The sequence below is a fragment of the Myotis yumanensis genome, unplaced genomic scaffold (assembly GCF_028538775.1).
Source record: "Myotis yumanensis isolate MYYU_CA2020_CCGP unplaced genomic scaffold, mMyoYum1.0.hap1 SCAF_1, whole genome shotgun sequence".
Classification (NCBI taxonomy): Eukaryota; Metazoa; Chordata; class Mammalia; order Chiroptera; family Vespertilionidae; genus Myotis; species Myotis yumanensis.
Genome location: NW_027223752.1, coordinates 5,844,422 through 5,869,792, shown reverse-complemented (window position 1 = coordinate 5,869,792; position 25,371 = coordinate 5,844,422).

Here is a 25,371-nt window from a genome sequence, read left to right as displayed (position 1 = left end):
ATACACTAGGAATAGCACAGTGCGTAGTCTTTTCAGGTTGGCTTCTTTCACTTATTAATATGTATTTAAAGTTCCCTCCATGTCTCTTTATGACTTGGTGGTTCACTTCCTTCAGCATTGAATAATATTCCATATACTACAGTTTATTTATCCATTCCTCTCCTAAAGGGCATCTTGGTTGTTTCCAAGTTTGGTCAATTATGATTAAGCTGCTATAAACATCTCTATGAGGGTTTTTGTGTGGAGTTTGTAACTCATTTGGGTAAATACCAAGGAGTGCAATTGCTAGGTCATATGGCAATGTATGTTTGGTTTTGCAAGAAACTGCCCAGTTGTCTTCCAAAGTGGCTGCATAATTTTGCATTCCCACCAGCAATGAACAAGAGTTCCTGTTGCTCCACATCCTCACCAGTAATTGGAGTTGTCAGTGTTCTGGGCTTTGGGCATTCTAATAGGTGTGTAGTGGTGTCTCCTAATTTTGATTTCCATGATGACGTAAGATGAGGAACATCTTTTCATATATTTATTTAGCATCTGTGTATCTTCTTTGGTGAAGTGTCTATTAAGGTCTTTGGCTCACTTTTAAATTGGAATATTTGTTTTCTTATTGTTGAGTTTTAAGTAACAGTCCTTTATTAGACATCTTTTGCAAAAATATTTTCTCAGTCTATAGTTTGTCTTCTTATCTCTTGACATTGTCTTTTAGAGATCATAAGTTTTTGTATTTTAAAGAAATCCAACTTATCAATTATTTCTTAGATGGATTGTGCTTTTGGCGTCTTATCTAAAAATCATTGCTATACCCAAGGTCTTCTAGATTATCTTTTCAGTTATCTTCTAAAAGTTTTATATTTATGTCTATGATCCATTTTGAGTTAGTTTGTTTGAACTGTGTAAAGTCTGTGTCTAGATGTTTTTTTGTGTGTTTTTTTGTGGTTTTTTTTGCATGTGGATGTCCAGTTGTTCCAACATCATTTGTTGAAAAGACTGTCTTTGATCCATTGTATTGCCTTTGCACCTTTGTTAAAGATTCATAGATTGTATATACCTGAGGATCTATTTCCAACACATTTTCTTGCTTTGTACTTTTTAGACAAGCTGGTAGATAATTCAACTTACAATTACACAACCAGGCCTATGCTTATATTTGGATCTGTTCATCTGAGACACAAAGTTTTACAGACATAACTCTAACCTCTAGTTGAGACATTCATGGTCATGTGGGAGCAGTTGAAAGATCCAGATCTTGAGGACAGAAAAGAGAAGAACCAGGTGAAACACGAAGGGGTCCTTCAAGAATGTCAAGAACTACCATGTTGAAAAGAAAGTGATAACAACAATGCTGCCTATTTAAAAGTCGTTTCCACATACCTTATCTCTCTATGCCATGGCCATTACAACTTCCCTGGGGGCAAGGAGGGACACACTTACTATTTTCCCAATGAAGAAAGTAAAACACCAACATCTTCAGCATTTCTGTGGGGTGAAACTGAGACTCCCACCCTGGTTCTCTTACTCTGAGCTCATTTTTACTTCTCTACGTTAGCAAACTGACCAAACCTCAGGAGGCTGATGCTTGAACCGCCGAAACTATCCAAAGAGGCATTTTCTAAATCAACAGAGAGAAGGATCTTGCGAGAATCAGAACTGGGCTGCTTCTAGAAGCAGGGCTTTCTTTGCATGCCTGGAGGATTGTGATCAGGAGTCAGGGGAACTGTGGTTAGAAGGTTGGACCAAATAATCTGCTGTATCATTTCTAACTCTGACCTATAAACCTAAGGCCAACTGTCTGCTCATATAACCTCCTCTCCTCAACCTCAAACAAAGAAGGCTAGTCTTATGAAGTCTCCCCGGTCTGCTTGGGGTGCCTACTCCCTTTAGATCCCCCAACCTCCGAAGGTGCATCTTCCATGAAAGCCGACCACACTTTATGGAATTAACTGTTCAAATCTCTGTCTCTCACACTAGATCATGAGACCCCAGGCTGCAGGGATCTCATATACAACTTGGTTCTCTTGCACTCCGCACAGACACAGAGACTGTCTTAGGTCAATACCCCTTCAAGGAAACTGAACTTGACTGAGCTCACAATGTGCAAACGAACTCTGCCTCTTTCTAACATCCGGATGCTTATTTTACCAAATATCCCTCTCTCAATCCTCCCACTGTTTTCTCTTTCCAGCCTTAGAACATAGTCTATCCTGCATATTTTATCCCCCGGAAAGCAACATTTGTTTGTTTCCAAACACCAAAGCTTCTTCTTTACAAACAGCAAGTGACAGGATATGGACTTCCTTCCTTCCCCTGGGAGAGTCCTTTCAACGTGGAGGAGGTGGCCAATGGGTATTATTCACTCACTGGAGGTAAATTACAGATCATGCTCCTGCGATATTGATAAAAAATAGTGATTAGCAATTGCTTGCTTAATAGAGAAGAAAAAGGTCTGGCTTGGGTCTAATGGGAGTCGACAGGGCTGTTTTATTAATGTTTCTAATTGATTTTTGATTTAAGTGGCAGCCCTCGTGGTTTCAAAGGTAGCCCCTAACAGGAATGGACAATGGTAATCAAGACCTTTCAATTAACATGCCAGGTACTTTCAAGTATAAATCTGTCCTTGTTCAGAAAAATTATTCAAACTATAATATTGATTTGAGTGAACCTACTTAAGACAGTATGGGAAAGATAAAGAACAACGCCATTGCCTCCTATTACTACTTGGCACTCACATTTTTTCCATGATGATTTTTACAGCCTCTGCCTCATCAGTACCTTTGCTGTATTCCTCAGACATGCATACAAAACAGAACAAAAATGACAATACAAAGTCCATAACACCTGCATGATATACTCTAAAGATTCCTTTAAAGATTTTGCCTGGGCAGTTAGAGACCTAAATTCTGCAGCTGAGTGTACCATAGAGCATGTTGCTTATTTATCAAATATGCATACAGTGCTTATTACATGGCTGGCACTGTTGCAATGCTTTATACTAGCACATGTTAGTGGGATTGGCCTTCCTAACACAGTCATAGGGTGGGAACATTTATTTATCTCACTTGTAAATCAGGACCGCGAGGCTCAGAGAGGTTAAATAACTTGCTTAAGGTCACACAACTAGGAAGCAATTATAGATCAGGAGCAGGAGGCTCAGAGAGGTTCATTCCTGAAAAGAGTAGAAGGTTGGGCCAAATAATAAGTAACTTGCCTAAGGTCACACAGCTAGGAAGCAATTGCACTGGAGTTCATTTCCAGGAGGTCTGGGTCCAGAGCCTGGACTGCTAACGATTTCATTACATTGTGTCTCCTTTTCAGCCAGCTTCTTCCCTGATGTACCTTTCCTTGGAAGATAAGCAGTATTGTTAGTTTCACTTTGCAGATGAGCAAATGGAAGGTTATTAGGGGGGGCCCTCCACAGCACAGCTTCCCTGATAAAATCTCTGTGCCTTAGACCTGGTGATACTAGGAGTCATTCTAATTAACTCAATCATTTGTATTTATTTTCATCCAAGAATATAGGTTTTAGTTTAAATATTTCTCTGAATATAAAGTGAATACATATTTATGTCAAAAATAAAATAGCTGAAAGAATAGAAAGTAAACTCACCTGACAACCCACAAACCAAAGGTATCCTTTTAACACTTTAAATATATTTTCAGACATTTTCTTTGCTCTCTGTTTCTGTATAAATGAAATCATACTATATTTTTAAATGCCATTTATAACCTCATTTAATTTTCAAAAGGAGTCTTTGAGATTTTTAATGTCATTTAGAGATACATCTGCCCTCTCAATAATGGCACACTAGTCCATTGAATAGAAAAACTACAATTTATTTCACCAACACCTTTCACTGAATAGTTATAGGATCACTTTATTTCAAACTACAGAAGGAAATCCTACATTTTTATAATTTTATCAATGAATTCACTTTATATATGTAGATACCCCTGGAATAAAATCTCCAGTAGAAAGAGCCACTTTGGGTGGCTAAACACACAATGTAATATACAGATGATGTCTCATAGCATTGTATACTTGAAACCTATGAGAGAGAGAGAGAGAGAGAGAGAGAGAGAGAGAGAGAATACCTTGCTTTTACAAGAATATCTTGCCTAAAAAAAATTATCAGAATATCAGAATGGCCAGATTAGGTGTTTGGGATACCATGGCTTCATTTCTGGTCAAGTGTAAGTTTTGAATTGATCACCTCTTCAAAACACAATATTGGTTTCCTATCATAAAAATAAATGCCTTAGCTCAGCAGGGATTCTATAGGTTGCCATCAAGTGATAAATTAATAAAAAGAGAAAATTGATAAGAAATTTACTAAAATGAATTGAAACAGTGAGTTGGAATGGAACTTGGAAACTCAGGTTTCCTGTGAGAGTCCCAATGGAAGAAAAAGAGGCTATGGCCAAAGAAAGGGGCCTAAGAGTTTGCTCCACTCTTAGCCCTTGGAAACGGACTCTGTCCTCAAGCAGCTTCAGTGCCAAGGACTAAACATTTGCCAAAGAAACAACTACTCAATTAACTGTCGATAAACGCAGACCTGTAGGCTTGCTGAACATCTCCTGGTAATGTTTCTAAAGATCTTAAATATGAGGGCTGAGCTATGAAATGCCTCAACACACCAAAGCTGGACATTCAGACCTTAACTGAGCAATTTCATATTGCTACAACTATTCTGCCCCTTTAGGACTAGCTTCAAGAAGCAGAGCATAATCATGAGTTTCATAAAAATGTCTATTAGTCATATTTCCTTTCTATAAAAAAATCAGAAAAATATAAAAACAAATACAAATATGCATACATTTATACACACATATATGCATATGTGCATAAAAAACACAGATGGATAGGTGGATGGAAGGATGAATGGATGAATAGAGATAGATAGAAAGAATCTCTCTCTCTCTCTCTCTCACACACACACACACACACACACACTTTGGCAGCCATCTCTATCTGGTTAACTGATAAGATTTATGGCAGCACGTTAAAATTACCCAAGATAACCTAAAAAATAAGATGTATTTCTTAATTCATCAGAGCACCTATTCACTTTTAACTACTTTATTGAAGTATGATTGGTATACAAAAAAGCTGTACATAGCTATAAATTTATCTACCACTTCCAAAAGTTTCCTCTGGCCAACTTTTTTAAAAAAATTAATTTATTTTCTAATATTACTGCTTTTGTTTGTCTTAAGCTTACTCAGCATAAGATTTATCCTTGTAAATAATATTTCAGTGTATAATACAACATTGGTTACTATAGGGCTTATGCTGTATATTAGATATCTAGAATTTATTCATCTTCCATAACTGAAAGTAGGTACTTTTTGACTGACAGCTCATTCTTCCTCTTCTCCCAGCTCCTGGCAAACACTTTCCTGCTCTCTTGTTCCATAAGTTTGACTATTTTATATTCCTCATAAAAGTGGGATCATGCAATATTTGTTCTTCTGTGTCTGGTTTATTTCACTTAGCATAATGCCATCTAGATCCATCCATGTTGTTTCAAATGATAGATGTCCTTTTTATAAATATACCTTTATTTATTTCAGAGAGGAAAGGAGAGGGAGAGAGAAGGAGATAGAAACATCAATCATGAGAGAGAATCATTGATTGGCTGCACACCCCCTCCCCCCAACTGGGGATGGAGCCCGAAACCCTGGGATATGCCCTGACCTGTAATTGAACCATGGCCTCCTGGTTCATAAGTTGACACTCAGCCACTGAGCCACACTGATTGGGTGATAGATTTCCTTTTTATTAAAGTCAAATAATATGCCACTGTATGTGCATATCACACTTTCCTTATCCGTTTGTTCACCAATAAACATTAGGTTGTTTTTATATCTTGGATATTATGGATACAGAACACAATCTCTGAAATAGTAAAGTGACAATGGTGTATCTTTGGTTTAGTATAATAAAAATATTTAGTGATTATTGTTTTTTTAAAAATGGTAAAGTTCTTTGTGATCTACCATGTGATTTATTGTTTGGGACTCTTATTGTAATAATTGTGTTTCTCATTCCTTCCATGATAGAGAAATGGAGCTGATGAGTGTAAAGGTTTTGTTATTGAATTATGCTTCAATGTGGTAGTTAAAAAACATATATTTCTTCTCTGCATCCTATCAGAAAACAAATAAAATGAAATATAAAATGGCATTAAAAGTATAAAGTCAAAGGATGAAAATAATTAGGAAGTCAATCACTGTGAATAAGATGTGTTAAAGCAAGGAGCATGGCAGGCAAATGAAAAAGTGGCCACTGTTGTAATAAAGCAAAGAGCGGTAGAACCTTACTTTCTGCAGGGAAATGACAATAAGAAGCAAGCATATATTTGCAGGAAGAAAAGAAACAAAAAGAAATGTGAGGGGCTAGTTTTTTCAGAATGCCAGAGTGTGGAGTGGTCTTAAAATTGGAGTGATAACTGAGTAAATAGTAATAGGATGCCTGAATTGCTTTTCCTATTCTATATAGATCATTCTCTCCCATTCACACTCAGAGAAGATACATTTATTCTTCATATAGGTAGAACAAGATGAGCCCAGAATTTTGAAATTCCAGACACAGAGATCAGGTGCCATGCTAAAAAGAAGGAAAGAAGAGAGACAAGTGAAAGACTGCCCAGGACTATAATACCTAAACAATATTCCCATCTAAGCTCCCAGATCCCTGAAATCCTGGGTCCTATATACCAGGCAGAAAATCTGAGAAATAATCTTTGGAAAACTGATCCTCAGCTTGAAGATCCCTTAATTGCTACACAGTGAAGGCTCAGAATTGATAAGCCTTATTTATGAGCATACAAACTTTCAATTAACTTTTTAGTGCACCATTGTTAAATATAAATACAAACAATCATGGTTCTCCACAACTTTTAGAAACTATCTAATGACAAAGAATAAGAAAAAAATAATGAAAAGGAATATAGAAGAAACAGAGCAAATGCCGTGAACAGAAGAAAACCAAGTGAAATTTCAAATAAAATTATAATTAAATTTTCCAAGATAAATTATTATCTCTCTAAAATATTTAGAGAGTCCTTAAAAATTAAAATATAAACCAAAAATTAATAATTTAATAGACAGGTTGATAAAGTTTAAGATTCTTCCAGGAAAGCTACAAGAGATACACTTTTGATTCAATATACAAATTGATTTAATGTAAAGGCTAGAAAAAAATTAGCAGTAAAAACAATAACCAGAGAGCTCTCATGACTATATGAATATCAGACAAAGTAGACATTAAGGCACAAATAGTAGAGTCAAATTCTATAATGACAAAAAGGTCAAAACATTGGAAAACATAACAGCTATAAGTAAATATGCACTTAACAACAGGGCTTTGAAATATGGGAAGCAACACTTGAAGGAAGAAATAGACAAATTAATAATAAGTTGGAGATTTTAGTAGCCCACTTTCAGTAATGGATCAAAATAGGCAGAAGATCCACAAGAAAGTAGAAGAGGAACTAACTCTGTAACTGACTAATCTTAACAGGCATCTGTACAACAGCAGAATTCATATTCTCAAGGACACATAAATCATTCTTCAGGATAATCCCTATTTAGGTCTAAAACAAACATCAATAAATTTATAAGTATTGAAACATTATAAAATATACTTTCTGACTAATATATAATAAAATTAGAAATCATTAACAAAAGGAAGTTTGAGAAATTCATAAATATGTGATAAATTAAACTCGATATTTGTCAAAGGAGAAATTACAAGGTAAATTTAAAAAATACTTTGAGGTGAATAAATATGAACACATGGCATACAAAACTTATGGGAGGCAACTAAAGCAGTATTTAGAGGAACATTTATAAATAACTATGTTTTTTATAATAATGACTATGTTTTTTAAAATAAATAAATACACTATAAAACACTGAATATACAATTTAAAAAGGTAAATTATATAGTATATGAATTATATCTCAATAAGCTGCCATTACAATTTTCTTCAGAAAGAACAAAGATATGAATTATTAGAGAAAAAAGATAAGAAAATTAGAGAATCAATTCAGAAAGTCAGACATCCAAATAATAATATCGCTGAAAAAGAGAGCAAAGGTAATAGAGAGGAAAAAATAATTAATTAATATGATATTTTTCAGTAATAAAAGGACATAAGCTTTTAGACATAAAGGTCCACTAGGTATGAGAAAGGACCCACAATGTTTCAAATGTCCATAAATTAAAAATGAAATGTTCTAGAGTATTTTTGTTGAGAAAAAGTCAGGTTACACATAATGATTTGGGAATCAGAATGTCACTGGTATTTTCCATTAAAAGTCTTTGGTTAAAAGAGAATGTAGAAATAATTTGAAAATTCTGAGAGAAAATCATTACTAATTTAGAATTCTATACCCAGCTAAACAATAAAATAAAGGTATATAGAATATATTTAGGTATCTTTTAGAGAAAGTGTTTTGAGGACTTACATCATTAAAATGATTAAGTAAACAAAGAAAGATGAATGTGTTGAATTCAGGAAGTAAGACTTAACATAGGATAGTGGTAAAGAAATTTCCCAGGATAATGGTGATGGTGGTCCCAGGTGGAAAGGCGTGGAGCAGTATTTGAATGTAATCAATCCCATTTAAAAGAGAAGGATAAAAGATCCAGAATAATGTCTCAAAAAGTAGTGCTGATATATTTTCTTATGTATGTGACCATAAGAAAATGGAAAAGAGTGTCATAGTTCTGTCAAAAAGTTTGGGGCTGAATTATTGGTGGGTGCTTAATAAAAACAAGGAAATAGGAAAAAATATACATGAAGCAATTATTATACTCAATAACAGCCTGTGCAAAAATATAATTATAGAATTCAAAGTAGCTTAGCTGTGAACATTGTTTTTATAGTCATATAAGGAACAACAAATATTAAATCAACCCAAATTTATGATATAATAATATTTTGAAAATGTAGAGAGGAGAAGTGTGCACAGAAAAGATAACACAAGTGAGATAATAACAAAAAATTGAAAAACATTTAAAGAAATGGCAGCAATGTAAACCCATTACTTAGAAATATAGAGGCATCAATGCCAGCAAGGACAGATTGAAAAGTTGAAAGAGGTTGTTCTGGGGAGCTGATTATGGAATGAAAAACGTGATGAAAAGAATTGGTTTGTTATTGTTGCTATATACAATGAAAATTTAGTTTTAAAAAAGTATATGTGTTTAATAATTATAGCAAGGCATTGAATACATAAAATAAATTACATTGGCCATCATAAATTATAAAGCATAAATAAATAGAAATATCAGATCTAGAAGTCAGGAACCCATGGTTCATGGTTTGTGCTTCCTGCCTCTTCTGGTTCCCACCATTGTGGTGCCCATCTTTATCTGGGAAGCCACTTAACCTGGGTAGACTTCTGATCCTCCCCCCTGTGTCTTGTATACACCACACTGTCTTTGGGACACTCCCATGAGGTAATGCATCAGTGAGTCCTTTGTACACATTACCAGTGTGAGTGGGTGTTACCAATGACTGCTATAATTTATTTATCCATTCATTCATTCATTTCATTTTAATTCATTCATTTAGTTTGAGAACCCATTGGCTAGAGTTACTATAAGTGGGTATTTTGTATATATAAAGTAGGGGAACCCCATGGGACTGAGAATCAGAACAAACATAATAATTAGCATGTAAATGTACAAGGGTATTGGTCTTCTCATTCTGGTTTCCTATGGAGAAACTGTTGCATAACTCAGAACAGAGAAGCCTCTTAACTGATGGATCCTTTTCAACATTACATTTTCCCATGTAGTCCATTCCCCACGAAGTTCTTTTGCACCCTAAAATATTATCCTCGGAGTTGCCCTTGCTACATGGTTTAGTGGATTGAGATTGCAATTTTGGCTGAAGGATCTTCAGTCATTGAAGATGTGAATCATGGCATCATCCCTCTGGAAGATGTCACTCAGAAAATAACTTGCAAACTGTCCCAGGCTCTAATGCTTGGGAATATCCATCTTCCTCACAGACTAGATCAATGGGATTCACAGAAGATGTACATGGATAGTAATGAGATCCTTACAAGGTAAAAACAGATATATATATTTAAATGGAGGCAATATGCATTCTGGGTGGACAATTTGTCATTGTAGTGAGTGACAACCACTGATCTAGTCAAATTGTCTTCTTTGGCAGATTAGGAAACTGAAACTCAAGAGCTTGAGTGATTTGTTCAAGGTCGCTTACGTTTTTAAATGAACAAGCACTTCAGTATTAAGTATCATTACACATTATTTATTTTTTGTAAACTACATTTTTAAAAGTCAATATGTAAATGATGATAAATGAATAGTCAATGATTAGAGTTCATATTGATTCGGAATGCTAATGAATGTTGCTAAATGTTTAATTCACAATCAACTCTCAAAAGCCCTAATACCTAGTTACCATTTCCCTTTTTTTCCAGAATGTGATAGGTTCAGGGTTAAGCTTACTGGCTAAGAGGATCTAACCAACTTGTTCAGTGAGAACAGCTTAGTTGAAGGGGGAGGTAAGACTCAAACCCAGGCCTGTCCAGAGCTTTCTTATAAGCCCTGATTAGATTACTGGATCCCCTATAATGCAGTGTATGGAGAGTGAGCAGTACAGACTCTGGTCCCTCTGGCATGCAGGGCATGTCTCAAGTGAAGTAGCCATGTGGGAAGAGCAGACTTGGCTTAACATTGCATTGCTGGACCATCGGGTATCCTCAGATATCCTCCAGGAATTTTATCAATATGACCCTGGGCCAGGCATGGAGATAACTGTGGCTGATACAGTTTTGAGGAATGCAGACATTCCCTCTTTGTGCTCTAGATTTTATGTCAAAGAGTTCCATATATATATATATATATCTTATACAATGAAAGGCTAATATGCAAATGGCCATCACACCCTCACGTGTAAGGACCAATGATCAGGAGGCTGCATGCGCAGCAGGCGTGCGTGGGTGGGCGGGGTGCGTGCACGACCAGTCACCGGGAGATGCATGGAGCACCTCTCAGTCCCTGCCTCCTGGCTCCCACAGGTGGCGGAGGCTCTCTCCTGCCTCTGCAGAAACAGTGTGGCTCTCTCCCACCTCCCTCCTGCAGAAGCAGCGCAAGGCTCCCTCGGGTGCACTGCAGCTCCTGCCGGCCCCCATGGAAGTGGCAGGCGGCCTACTGCACACAATTTCGCTAGCTGAGCCACTAGTATATATATGTGACTTCTAAGGTCATCTGGGCACTGGAAGTGACAGCAGATGCTGGGACCTAGCTGAAGCCATGGTGAGTCTTGGAGGGTCTGGGTTAAGCTGTAGCACAGTTTTATGGAAACACCAACAGCCCAATGGTGGGGGAGGCAGCTAGGATATTCTGGATTGCCCTGCTTCAGGACCATGGGGAGAGGGACAGGCTGGCTGGGAGGGCTGCATGAGCAACCTGGGGATTTCCTGAGCACTCCATGGAGTATGCCCAATGGCAGGAGAGACTGCATCTCCTCCCAGTGCAGGCAGTGTGGGCGTAACTTGTTACATTTTGAGACCCTATTAGGAAATGTAGTGGGCTGAATGGTACCCCCCCCCCCCCCCATATAAGCCTCTGCCCTAATTCCCAGAACCTGTGAACGTGACCTTATTTGGAAAAAGGATCTTTGCTGATGGGATTAATTGAAGGATTTTGATAAGGGGATTATCCAGTTTATCTAGATGACCTTTAAATCATCACAAATCACCTTACAAGAGAAAGACAGAAGATTTGAGACAGAGGAGGAGATGGCCATATGACCACGGAGGCTGAGACTGGATTCATGCGGCCACCAGTCAAGGATGCCAGCTGTCATCTGGCCCCTTGGAGAGGCTAAGAACAGAGACTCCCTCCTGGAGGGCACCCCGCTAACATCTGGCTTCTGATTTCTGGCCTTCAGAACTGTGAGAGCACAAATCTCTGTTGTTTTCAGCAATCCATTTGTGGTCATTTGTTATAGCAGCATCAGGAAACTAATACAAGGAGAGGAGTGACTTTTTTTTTTTTTTTTTGGTATTCCCAGAAAGTTGCATTTGCCAGGTATTATCACAACAACTAGCATGTCTTTACAGTATTGTATTCAATTTTTCAATTGTGCTTCTATGGTGGAAGGCTGAGTTAATTATTCCATCTAATGCAGTGGTTCTCAACCTGTGGGTCGCGACCCCTTTGGCGGTTGAATGACCCTTTCACAGGGATCGCCTAAGACTATCCTGCATATCAGATATTTACATTACGATTCATAACAGTAGCAATATTACAGTTATGAAGTAGCAACGAAAATAATTTTATAGTTGGGTCACAACATGAGGAACTGTATTTAAAGGGCCAGAAGGTTGAGAACCACTGATCTAATGTGTTTATGGCACATTATTGCTCCTTGCCATTCATTCATTCATTCATCTATTTGTCCATCATTCATTCCTCTTCAACCTCATACTTCATTCTCAATCCTCTCCATCTATGGTCAATATGAATTCAATGAGTTACTGCAAAATGAATATCACTGCTTTCTATGCATGTATTCTAATTTACATAAATGTTGCATTTTAAATCATATTCTATTTTTTATTATTTTCACCAGTGCTTTAAGATGTGTTTCCATGTGTGCATCTGACCTGCTGGTTTTAACTGTTGCATGGTACTTCATGGTCTTGTCCCCCACTGTCCATTTTATCCGTGATGCACTCCCAGGATGCCCCCTGACATTTTGCCACCACAAACCATGCTGCAGTGAACATGTTTATGCCTGTCCCCTTATAGGCTTCAAGATTTGATTTGGGCTAAAATAAGTTGACTGGCACTTATTATGTGCCAGTCACTGTGTGAAACACTGCACAGATTCCCTAAGCAGTTATTTTCCATCTCCCCTTCACATGTATGTAATTAAGGGGTAGACAAGTTCAACATTATGGCCAAAACACCGCTATCAATACATAAAACTGGGGCACAAACCAGGTCTGTGAGACCCATAAAACAAATCTGTTCTTTGAACTTTGAAACTTTGAACACGATTCTTTAACTTCCAGTCATTGGAACTCTATATTCAGTGGGTCTCCCTGTTGCTGATTGGATCAGAATAGTTTCTTAAATTTGTATGTGATTCATGGTTTAGAGAAAATACATTTTTAGCTCATTGAATATGTAGTGGAAGAGAACAGCAAGCAAGAGGGGTTAAATGATATGCTGAGAGACGTACAGCTGATAGTGGAAACAAAACTCAAGCTCAAGTCCTCCAACCCTAATTCACCATTCATTTATTCACAAGATGAGAGCAGAACATACATTCACCTTTGGAGAGGATATTGATTTTTGGATCTCAAAGACTGAATGGGTGTTGTCTGTGATTCACATAAGCCAACATGGCATGTGATGGGCAGTTCCCCGAGAGGCACCAATGCCCCCATCCTTAACCTCTTGGCCAAGGACAAGGATGGACTCCTCTCTGGGAAGCATCTGCAATCTGTGTCTTCTCATGCCAATTCATAAACCAAGTCAGAACTCTTTCCCGTGCTCACCTCTCATGTGACAATTGGGATGAGTAGACTGGAGGCCGAGGCAAGGGCTTCACTAAACAAATGAGTTGTATAAACACATTTCTGGGGAAATATTCCAACTGCTTAAGAGCACACACTGTTTTCAAGCATCCTCAAGCACCTCCCAAGCACCCTTTGCCATACAAACAAATGATGGACTAATTACAAACCATTTTTATCTATTCATTAAACCTTGTCCTCCAAGGGCTACTACTTAACTATAGGCTTGCCTCCTCCTGGTGAGTGTTTGTCCTTGAAGAAAATAAAAAGGGATTTCTTTTAAAATGTTTTCTAGATTCAATCTCTCACCATTCAGCCGGAAGGCCCTCCAGATAATTTATCTGAATTAGTGAGGTTTTGTGGTCACTGTGCTTTAATGTCTTATTCATGTTGCTCAGAACTTACAAATCAAAGAAATGTGAATCCCATGGCGGCGTTTTAGCAAATTGTACAGCACTTAAGGATTATTTGGAAGGACTTAAATTGTAGCCTTGATTGAGGTTTTATTTGAAAGCAAGTATAACAGGGAAAAACCAAGAGATGGCCAAATGCTTCGAAAGGAAAATGCCAAGGAGGAATTTGAGTTTTAGGCAATTTTAGGATTCTCTCTGCCTCATCTTTGGCCCATTAACCAAGGCTACTCCACCCATGTCTCATGCCCAGCCAATAACTAAAGCCAGAGTCAAAACCCGAGGCTGTTTAAGGCCCTCGTGGAACTCCTCCTGGCCATCCCCAGCCCATGGAATTTGGCCAGCATGACCTCAGCCTACTGCTATGGTCCTCATCTTGTGACATGAGACCTTAACTTGGGCCCCAAGACTATCTCCTCCACAGAAGGGCTGTTGAAGTTTCCTGGGAGGATGGATCCATCAAGATATTTCCACGTGGATAATAAATTACAGAGGACAAAGTTCAAGACCAAGAAGAACTTGGGCTACAGGTGATGACTCCCTTTTCTACAATCAATTATTAAGTTGATTACACCACAGCTTGAGAAAACATTACTAAATGGTAGTTTCTCTCCAAGAACATGCAACGTTGATTTTCTATGAAATGACATAAGATCCAGCATGAAGAACTCCTATCCATTAGAAGCTGGCAATACCTGGATGTCCTGTCATTAGAACCAGCAGTTTTCCTACCAGCCTAAGAGATATGCAGAGACCCCAAGCCTTGCTTGCTTAAGTATGCATGCACATACACATACTCGGGCACCTCTGGATCCCTGCCAGACCTGGTGCAACTACCCATCCATTTCCAGGCAGAGTGCTCCAGCAGGGAGCAAAAGACCTCACTGCTGGGAGGGCTTCAGATGGATTATCTATGTGCTTACAGCTCAAATTCTGCTCCCCAGTCGTCTAAACAAATAAATAATTGAAACCCATTACCACGTTTCGGGCTCTCTCACACGCTTCTAGACTCCCACCGAAGCCAAGCTCTATGTCATCGGCAGCGGCCACATTGTGTGGAGTCTCGGGGAGACTCCTGATTAATTGCTTCTGCATTTTGGAAGCGCATCCAAGGATGTTGTAAAGTGGTGTTTGTTTTCGCCATTGCCAAACCTTGCTTAGGAGGGCTCTGGAGGGGATGCTCATGCACTGGAGATGAGGAGAGAGGCCAGAGCCATCAGCCCAGGGGTGCTTGCCAAGTCCCCTCCCTGGGCAGCTCCTGCAAACAGGTAGAGGGAGGGGCTGGGGGAGCTGGGCGGAGCTGAAACACACTCCACTGGTAATGGCTTCAGACGCTCCATGCCTTCTCCCCTTGGCCCCCCTGGCCGCCCAGCATAAATAAAGACAGCCAATTAGGGTTCTGAGAAATCCTTCATTTGCTGGCAGTCCGGAGACAGAAATAGAAAACCAAGGAGGGGCTCGCTCTCCTCAGGTTCGCGGGTGCCAAAGACCTTCCTGAAATTTGGGAAGAGATGACGAGGAGCACGGACTCATTTTGTTCCGGCAAATTCTGTCAACATCAGCAGGCCTCACACTGCGAGCTGCCTCTCTGCCTCTCTCTCTCTATCAGCACCACATGCTGCCCCGGTGGCCGGCTTTGTACTTAATAGAACTTGTCAAAACATATCTATCAGCTGCATAGCGGGCAGCCCTGGGTGGCCAGAGGAGAGCTGGCCGGCGGAGGGGGCCCGGCATGCCGGCGGCCGCAGAAGTCCCCTTCGCCCAGTTCTCCCCCAAGTGAAGGGGAGATACTGTTGAGTCACTGGGTTTTTAAGGAATTCTCACACCAGCAGCTGCATGAACAGCACATTTGTGTTTATTTGAATTCCCCAATCGCTACTTTCATGTGGATTTTGGGTGGCTCTCAAAACTGTGAGGAAAACAAGATGTGCTTCCATTTGCTTGGAGGAGCTTTTAGTACCTTGGATGTATATGTTTATAGATACACACATTCACACAGATGCATAGGAGACATACATTATTTTATATATTTGCATACGGGTTTATATACAGGGTGGGGAAAAGTAGGTTTACATTTGTTTGTATGGAAAATAATACAAGAATGAATGAATAATAATACGAGAATAAACTCTGTTTTGTGTACTCACAACTGTACCTATACACACAGTGTTTTGTGTACGAGCTGACATGGGCATAATATTTGCTCACTTGCACATACACACATTTATATATGTCATATATAAACACGCAATGATGCTTATGGGCCAGGTTGATTTTGTGTGTGTGTGTGTGTGTGTGCGCACATGCACGTGCATGGATACATGTACCCACAGAGACACACAATCCAACATTTGCATATTTATTGAATATGTATGCTCATATATGCATACATTCCACAATATTTGCATATTTATTGCATACATATACCCTTATGTAAATACACACACACACACAAATGCACACCAATGTTGCATATAAAAATAACCTTTTCTGTCCCTGGAATTACAACAGTTTGTCCTTCCAAGAAATTGGTCTGTGTGGTTCCAAGCGACATCACCCCGCCAGACACCCGACTCTCCCTGAGCCACGTCCAATGCCACTGGAATGTTTTGTGGATGTCATCCAGCTGGGACTCACCCATCCACTACCTGGCCCAGGAGCCGGGGAGAGGAGATTCTGGTAACGAAATGGCTAGAAATAATTCTGGGCCATAGGAACCCAGCACCCTTAATCTCAGGCCCCTCCTCTTGTGCCACCGATAATTCCAGGAGCCCCAGAGGGGATGGCAGAGTTTGTTTTTATGGAGGGACCTCATCCTTTTATCTGAAACACGGAGGCGGCATGTGTGTGGTGGGATAGGCTATGTACTGGGACAAGCACGATGTGGAGTCATCGGCCAAAGTTCGGCAATGACTAGCTGCAAAGTCAGTTTCCTTACTGGAAAAAGGACGTTAATAATACGTCATGGTTGAGGGTCGACCTATGAACCAGGAGGTCGCGGTTCGATTCCCGATCAGGGCACATGCCTGGGTTGCTGGCTCGATCCCCCCAGTGTGGGGCTTGCAAGAGGCAGCTCCATGGAGCAGAACTTCCTGCTCTGATCACCCCATTGCCCTGTGGCATGAGTGAAAAATAAAGTGTAATTTTATTAAACCAGTGAGATTTGGGGCTTGTAGTATACTTGTTGCAGCTCACATTATTTCTCTGAATAACACAGTATTATTTTATTTTTTATTTTTATTGATCTCAGAGAGGAAGGGAGAGGGAGAGAGAGGGAGAAACAGCAATGATGAGAGAGAATCACTGATTGGCTACCTCCTGCATGCCCCACACTGAGGATTGAGCTGGCAACCCGGGCATGTGCCCTGACTGGGAATGGAGCAGTGACTTCCTGGTTCATGGGTCAGCGCTCAACCACTGAGCTATGCCTGCCACTGAAGGAACCTTTAAGGGGACAAATTTGAGGATTAAATAAGCTAATGTAAATAAAACCCTCAGCATAAGACTTGGCACATATAAAAGGCTGGGTTTGTTGTGAAAAGCAAACAAGTTAAACTTAACCACTCCTGCCTTTGAGGAGGTCCACAGAGGGGCTAGGAATACACAGACTGGTTAAGCAACACTATACATTCAAATGTCAATTCCGCCTCAACTGACCCACTGACTCCAATATCAACAACAGCAGCTGACTGACATCTGGGCTGACCTCCCACCCCCAACACTGTCTCCAGGTGAGGTCTGTTGGTGTAGAATGGGGACATTGGCTCCGTTCACAGAGACTAGGGACTTGTAATTCAGTGGAAATGATGTTTTGTTTTTGGAGCTAAATGTCCAGGGACCGTCCTGTAAATCTTCAATGTCCTGTGCTCTCTCTGACTTGCACACACTGAGTCCCCACTACTGGGAATACAATTGAGTGGGTATCTCCAATTTCCTCCCACCCCCCGTAGAAGCTGTGCTTTGCAGTATTCTGTGTGTACAGATGTCACGCTGCTGGCCTCTCACATGGACTCCTTCTTGAATCTCTCCGCATGTACAGATCGGTGCCACAGGGAGTGGGGCCAGGGTTTTTGCTGAGTGTAGGAATGAATGAGGAGCCACATTGGGAGATGGCTTTTCTAGAGCATTTTCTTTGGGGATCAGGGAAGGTGGGTACATTTCTTCCCTGTGGTGCTTTGTTAAACATAAAAAGGGTGGGGCAAAAGCAGGCTTACAGTTGTTTGAATGGAAAACAATACAATAATGAATAAATCATATAAGAATAAACTCTGTGTTTCACATACTCACAACTGTAAACCTACTTTTGCTCCACCCTGCATTTGTTATTTTCTCCTAGGTTAACATCCCCTCCATCTGGCTCAAAGAAAGAGGCCAAGCAGATCACAGAACAAACTGCTCCTCTGGAGAGAGAACATGGCTTTGAGCTGGAATTCTTAGCTCAGAGCCCCAGATATACCACAGAGCAGCAACATGAACTCCAGGACATCATACAAAGAACCTGCTAGGGACTGAATGTTCGTCTCACCCCAGAATTCATATACTGAAACCCTTCCCCCTAATGTGATGGTGTCAGAGAGTAGGGCCTTGGGGAGGTGATTAAGATTAGAAGAGGATATGAGGGTGGGGCCCCCATAATGGGATTAGTGGCCTTGTAAGGGTCACCAGAGAGCAAGTTTTCCCTCTCTGCTCTCCATCCTGGGAGGTCATAGGGATAAGCCCACAGCCTGGGACCAGGAAAAGGGCCTTCACCAGGACCCGACCTTGAAGGCACACTGACCTTGGACTACCAGCCTGCAGGATTGTGAGAAATGCATTTCTGTGGTTTATAAACCACCCCGTCTATGGCATTTTTAATACAGAAGCCCATACCTAAGCCTCAGTTTCCTCCTTTGTGCAATGAGGAAGCTTGCCTTCCTAGCCTCTAGGCTGGGTTTCCAGTGCTGGGTTCCAATGACCAGCTGGCTGCAGGTCCTGGGCCTGTCTCGGATATTCTGTGCTCTAAGCGCCATCAGTGGAGCCCAGGAATCTGCATTTCAACCCCAACAAGACTGGTGTGTATCTCTTTTCTAAAGGTCCCTTTTGCAGAAATGTAGCAATTTACCCCTGCAAAGTCTTGTCTTGCAAAGTGAGCGCTCACTACTTCACAGTGTAATACAAATTTTATTGATTTTCTCTTTTAAAAAGCCTTCAATATCTGGTTTCTGTCAGAACTAAGGGATTTGATTGTATGATAACTTTCAATAGGATGTGTTCCCTCCCTTGCAATTCTCTGCCTCCCCTCTATCCCATTGGCCTGGCCTGAATGACCTATTTTTATATTCCTGTAGGATATTCCCAAGGTGCACACCTTGATCAGTAAATATTAATTGAACAAGCAAATTAACTAATTTGATTTTGAGCTCATTCAAGATTCTCTTGTTAATTGGAGTTATTTTTAATTTTATTCTAGACAAGGATAGCACACATCACAATGAGCACGGCCTGCACCATTCACCCATTCTTCCCTTAAATATGATCAGGTATCTGTTACCCACACATAATAATGCCTCTTACTTTGCTACACAGTATAGGAAACAACCACGACAAAATCAACTCTGTCCCTGCCCTCCATGGCCAATGTCTGTGGAGGGAGCCAGAGGCATAGACAGGCCATGGGAAATTCCTGAACCAGTGGGTCTGACCTTCTGGGAGAGTGGGGAATGCAGGTCTTTAACCCCATCTTGGGGTTCATAGAGTTCTACCAAGATGGAGTGAGGCCAGAGCTGAGACCCAGAGGACTAGACAGGCAAGACAGAGACAGAAGTGGCTGGGGGAACTTAACCCTGAGCATAAGGTACCAGCACTTTGAACTTGGGAATGCTCACACTTTGTCCTTGAGTGAGTCTCAGCTGTTTTACACAGGCCAGTTTTCTCTCTGGGCCTGAACATATGTAAGCATGGGTGTCTGCTTCCTCATCTGTGCTCCCTGACCCACCCGGGCCAAGCGTGGGCCTCTCACTGCTGTGCTATTTATTTTCTAGTCCCTGGAGCTTGGCACAGAGTAGGTGTTCAGGAATCGTTTGTGGTTGAATCAAAATAAACTTTCTGAGAGGAGCTTTGGAAAACACCCCTGTGCAACTTCCGACCGTCCTGAATCATTGTTGGCTCATTCAGATGGAGATGAATTGGTAAATGGATGAGTAAGAGAAATGAGGCTCTGAGATTATGGGAAATGTGCCTCAGACCATTCACCTTCTAAGAGATCAAGTTCAGATTCAGATACAGCACTGCCTGGTGTCTTGCAAAATATAAGGAAAAGAAATTTCATATCTTAACAGTTAGACCTGAATTATTTTTATCTTTAGTTAGAAAAAATATTTGTCAAAGATCATTCTGATCATGTCATCCTCTTGCTTAAATACTTCTCATTGTTCTAAGGACAAAGACCCAGGTTCTTAACATGCCCCATAGGGCCCCCAAGACCCAGACCACTAAACCTTCTTACATTCTGATCTAGGCCTGCTGGCCTTACAAGCTTTCTTCGTTCACTCTGAATTTGCACTTAGATTTTCTCTGCTGGGTGTCCCATTTCCACCAGCTCATGAGTCAAGTCTGACTTGTCCTCCTGCTTCTGGGTTTAGAGCCTCTGCCCCAAGAAGGCATCTCCTAAACCCCCAGACTAGGTAGAGTTCCTCTTTCCGTGTTGTCATCATGCTTCCTTCTGTCCCTTTAAAGCTCTGAAACTCAATCACCTGATTAACTACCTTGAGTGTTGCTTGGACTGGTAGAAACAATGTCTTACCCTGTGATGGCGCCAATACCTGAGACCAATACCTAAGGCACAGAGCCAATGACCAATAAACATTTGCTGAGTGACTGAATGAACGCCATTCATTGATCAAGAATGCATGAGTGTTGGCCAGCTGGCCACTCCTCAAAGACAGGGCAGCTGAGGGGTGTGCATAGAAGGTGGGGCAGAGTAAGGGTTAGGATAGCTGATCCTGAAGGTCCCTTTTGGGATTCTGCACCTACACTGCCTGTAGCCAGAGGTCCAGAGGGCATCCATAGGGCTTGTGATGCTCGTGCTACAGTCTGAGACCTGTACAAAGTAGGTCAGGTACCATAATACAACCCGACAAGGCGCTCAGGTGAGACCTGGCTGTCCCAGACAATTCGAGTCAAGAAGCAGGCCATGGCTGAATGAGCAGAGGACGAGGGCCTTTGTTAAGGTGATGGAGCATAATGAACCCAGGGCAACGGAGGGATGTCTGACTCGCTGTTAGATCAGTTATTAGACACTGTGACGCTGTCCCCTCTGCACCACGGAAGCAGCACCCACAGGTGACATGTTAGGTCAATCAAGGCCTGCAGGCACAGTCCCCGTGAGCACAAGCACCACAATCTCTCTTCAAGTAAAATTTATTGCTTGGGTTTCCTCTGGACTCTCCCAATCACCTTGAGGAGAATGACAGGGTGATTCTGGGACATCTTCTGTCTCTGTTTCTTTTAACCATCCCTGGACTGTTTCATCCCAGCCTCATGTTATGGCAGCAACTTCAGAATCTGTTGAAAGTCAACCGGGGTTAAACCCTAAATAATTTTAGTAAAAGAGACACATTTCAGTGTCACCAAAGAGTTTTTAGCAAGCGAGTGATGATGAGGACCTTGAAATAATGGGGTGCTCAAGTGCAAATGAATTATGATGGCCCCCCTGACTACAAACTTCTGTGGGTTTCCTGTTGACAACAAGGAAATGTCCAAACCTCTAGCCTGGTATTTGGTATCTTACTCAATCTTGTGCCAACCTGGTTCTCTAACTCACCCACCACCTTCCTCTCCAGACACACAGGGTTCCTTGCTTCCGAAGCCCTCTGCCATCCAGAAAACTTCCCAGACTCCTCTCTCCTCACCCTGCCATGACAAATGCATCACCATGCATTATGGCATTTATAGAATTATCAACCACTATGTCCCTTCATGGGGGCCATCATAATCCATTTGCACTTGAGCACCCCATTATGAGACTGTATAACTGTCAAGGGCAGGAGCTTTCTTGTGTGTTTCTCACATAAGCCTCAGTACCTGGTGGACTGGTAGTTCCTGGCGAACAGGCAATATCCCATATACAGTGGCTGAGTGCTGGGGTCCAATCCCAGCGGGTCCAGGGGTCCCCAAAGGTGTGGACGGAGTCGGCGAAGAAGGAATGACACGAAGACAGCCTTCAGTTGATCAGCAGCCTAGTCAGGACCTATAGCCAGGATTTCCAGCCAAAGTTCTGGTCGGAGCTCTGGTTAGGAACTGATCAGGATCTGATGTTTATTGTCTTGTTACATCCATATTTATACCAGCCGATTTTAATCCTGTCAATTTCTATTACAAAGGTTAGGGCGTTTCTTATCTCCATTCCAGGGAGTAAAGATTATGTAGCTTAACTACCCGCCTGGCACTTAATTAAGGGGTTGTGTCCCCTCCCTAACCTCAGGGAAAGATCCCCACCTGGGGAAACAACCTTTCTCGGAGAGATGACCTTGGTTAAAACACATGGCGCTAAAGGGAGCAAACATATTAAGAACAGTATGCTATATATGCCAGGTCCATTGAAACATATGCTGTGCAGATGTTTCTTTCCTGCAGCGATTGTGTCAAGCAGCAAGGATGGACCGGCTCCCGGCAGCTGAGTTCATCAGAGTGAGGAGATGAGTGAATGAGTGAGTGAATGAATGCAGGACTGGGAGTCAAGGGGGTGTTCATCCTGCAAGAATGTGGACCTTTCTTTCTCCAAGGTGAGGGGATGCCATTGAATCATTTATGGGAGGAAGTTATAGATTTGCTCTGAAAAGATCAATTTGGTCACAGGGCATGGGGGTTGGGGCGGTCCCAAGCAGAGGGACCCATAGGGCAGTTGTAGATGTTCACTAAGATACATGTGACCAGGTGAGGTGAGGAGACAATGGGGATGGGGAGAAGTTAATGGGTGAGGAGAATAAATAGGACCTAATATAAGCAGGGTGGCAGGGTGACTTCTGGATCTAGGCCACTAATGAGGGGAGTGATGACATAAAGGCCTTTTAGTAAGAAAAGAAATTGTTTTCAATGGCAGAATAACTCTTTCCAAACCTATTTTTCACATGTTTATTAAATTCCATAATCACATTAATAAATTATTAATAGGCTATAGTGTATTTTTTAATAATAAAGGGTATGTAAGTCATTTCATTGCCTGTGAGTTTCTGATTTAATACATTTATTTTGTTTATCATGATTTGAAGTTCTTTAGGTGTTGATTAGGGTGAGGTTTATTTTAGTTCTAAGACCTTGTGCAGTTGACAATATATTTATTATGCTTCAAGCAGGAAATAAAGTTGATTACATAAAATATGTTGGGCAAATATTTTTTTGACATTGGAATTTCATGACGATTCCTACTTAGGGCTCCTAAGGAAAAGCCTAAGCTTTTTCATCTGCATTAGCATATAATATAATCTATAATAATAAAAGTGTAATATGCTAATTAGACCAGACAGACAGCTGAATGGCCTTCCAGGCGTCATTCCTGACGTCTTTTTGGATGAAGCTGCAGTGGCAGGGCCCAAGGCAGAGGTGGTTAGGAGTGATCAGGCAGGCAGTCAGAGTGGTTAGGGGTGATCAGGCAGGCAGGCAGGCAGGCAGGCGAGTGGTTAGAAGCTAGCAGTCCCAGATTGTGAGAGGGATATCTGATGGCTGGATTAGGCCTGATCCTGTTGCGGGATCGGGCCTAAAACAGCAGTTGGACATCCCCCGAGGGGTCCCAGATTATGAGAAGGTGCAGGCCAGGCTGACAGACCCCCACTGCCCCCGTGCACTAATTTCATGCACCGGGCCTCTAGTTAGATTATAATTCAAGTCAATAAACAAACAGGTAAATACAGCTCTACATATCCATACACATGTGTCCTGTTTGACGAGGGCATAGCCTGTCTTTATCTGTGGGTGAGTCTATAACATCAGTAACGTCAGTCTGACCCACCCCTGAACAAAGAGACATCAGGTTGCAGACCACTGCTTTTAGCCCGCTACTTGGTGACAGTGAGCCATCAGTTTGAGCAGACATATGCTTATGGAAATTGATAAGTGATATCTTTAAATGCAAAATATTTCTTCTTTATTAGGCATTTCTCTTAATGTAATTTTCATTATATTTTATAAACATTTCATCGTCAAACACTTCAGCATGTGAGAAATAGAGAAAGGTGAATTTATAGTTTATCAATACATACATCTTAACTACTTACGTGTGCACCAAAAAAATAAATGAATCACAATGCTGTTCATCAGTGCGTTCAACAGTCAAGCATTTCTCAGTTCAAACTCCCAGCCCAGGGCCATTCTTGCCACTGGGACACAGGAGTGTCGGTGTCCAGCCCTCCTCCACAAGGACAGACGAAGGAGCAGGAGGAATTGCGGTGCTGGGGGAGTGAGTCCTCACAGGAGAAAGGGAGGAACCCACAGAGTGGGGGTGACTCCTGCTCTTCCAGGTGGTGGGATGAGGTCCCGAGAGAGACGTCTAGGAAGGGTGGTCATGGAACCCAGATGTCACGGGACAGGAACAGGGCATTTGAAGATGTGCCCCTCCACCTGTGGGCAGCTCCTGGTCCTGGTGCCTGAGGTTCAAGGAGCGAGCTGTGCAGGTGAGGCTGGCTCAGAGGCAGATGAGCCCTGAGAAGGAAGTGCTTTGGAATTCATTCTGAGGGCTGCCAGGGACACTGGTCCATTGTGACCGGGCGGGAGACAAATCCAAGGTGGTTCCAGCAATGCACGCCTCCCTGCTCCCCGCCCTGGGGGCCCAAAACCCCAAGATTAAATACAGGAAGGCATCAGGGTGACCTCCGTGGAGGATGCTTTGTGTTTAACAGAAGGAAGGTCATCTGACGCACAGTGGAGTCGCAGGAGAGGAGCAGCAACTTCTGCCTTCGCGGGCACAGGTGTGAGCCAGGCCCTGCCCCTTCCCCCCTCATTTTTCTTCTCACAGAGACAATGTGCTTCGCAGCGAATTGCCCTGGAAGTGAAGAGGCAGCCCCATTCAGCCGTGGCCCTGAGTGCCGAGGCCTTCACAATGGCTCAGCTGAGAGCAACAGGCTGTTGAAGACCTATTGTCTCTCCCAATTTGGTTGTGTGCACTTTTTATTTTTTTCGGTGAAAAGAAAAGGGACCGTTCTTCCCAGAATCCAGCACATGTTTCCCCTCCACAGCCACTCCGCAGCCCTGGAGCTCGCCGCAGGTGTGAAGACATCGTGGCCTCCGCGCTCAGCCCTTCCCTCCGGCCAAGGCTTGCCGTCTGGGGGACAATGGGTTGGAAATGCCGCACAATTACTTCTTCCTGTTCAGAGGGACGGCAGTGCCATTCGCTGAGCGCCTTGTCATCTGCCAAATA